Genomic DNA, 1133 nt, shown 5'->3' with positions numbered 1-1133 from the left:
TCCCAGCTGTATCTTAGAATCACCTGGGCTGCTTGAAAGATGATTTCATGTCTTGCCTCGTTCAAGATCAGATCTCTGGGGATGTCCAGGGTACAGACATCTGTATGGGAAAGAACTTCCCAGATGCTTCTGTTGCACAATGCAGGTTGGGAACCACTGGATGAGATAAGCCAAAGGGTGAAAAAGTCAACTCTTGGCACCCAGAAAATGGAAAATAAAAATTGAAGAAGAAGAAGAGACCAAAAGCTTTATTCTTGATCTCTCTACCCACTGAGTGTTAGGTGAGTCAGTGTCACTAAAAAACCCTATCTAAATGTCCTCTGAGAAGCCCCCGTTCTCCCCGGTAACCACGGTGCAGAAACCTGGCAGCCGATCCTCACACGTCCACAATGTTCACTGACTTTTTCCCCCCTGTTCTCGAGCCTCCTCCCCAGATCACCTGATCTAATTCTCTGGGAAAAGAGAAACTCTCTAAGATCCGCCCCCCAACCTCTTCTTCTGTAGGCTCGAAGGAAGAGCTCTCCCTTCTCTTCTATCAAGGCTACTCCCTTCAAGTCCATTCCCTGCCCCCTGCCCATCAAATACCCTCCCTCTGCCCTTCACCTTGAACTTCTCCCTATAAATTCACTCTCTGCCAGCCTACAAAACACTCCATTCTGCCTTCTGAAAACAAAACAAAGCAATCCACCTTGATCATCTGTCCCCCAGGTTCTTTTTCCTTTTGATTATAATTGAGCTACCTGAAAAGAAGAACTTAACTGCTGATACTTCCTCACCTCCCATTCCCCCATCTTGGGTCTACTGGTATCTGGCTTCTGGCCTTGTCACTCCTCTGAAACTCCCCTGACCAGAGATACCCCGTCTCTTCCTTGCTTCGTCCAATGCCTCGCAGCAGCTAGCAAGGGATTCCTGTGCCCCCAGGACCTGGCTTCTGGCCAAACCACCCACCCCCTCCATTTATGTGCATCTGCCTCCAGCAGTCACATTACCCAGAATTCCCTTCAATTCCCCTAAGCCATGCTCACTCTCCTCTCTGTGCCTTTGCACATGCTTTTCCCTCTGCCTGTAATGTTTGCTCCTACAGTTTTTATCCCTGAATTACAAACAACTTAGCTTAGATACCTCCTCATTCT

This window comes from Suricata suricatta, chromosome 14, assembly GCF_006229205.1.
Source record: "Suricata suricatta isolate VVHF042 chromosome 14, meerkat_22Aug2017_6uvM2_HiC, whole genome shotgun sequence".
NCBI lineage: Eukaryota > Metazoa > Chordata > Mammalia > Carnivora > Herpestidae > Suricata > Suricata suricatta.
The sequence above is the reverse complement of the archived record's forward strand: the minus strand, read 5'-3'. Positions refer to the sequence as shown.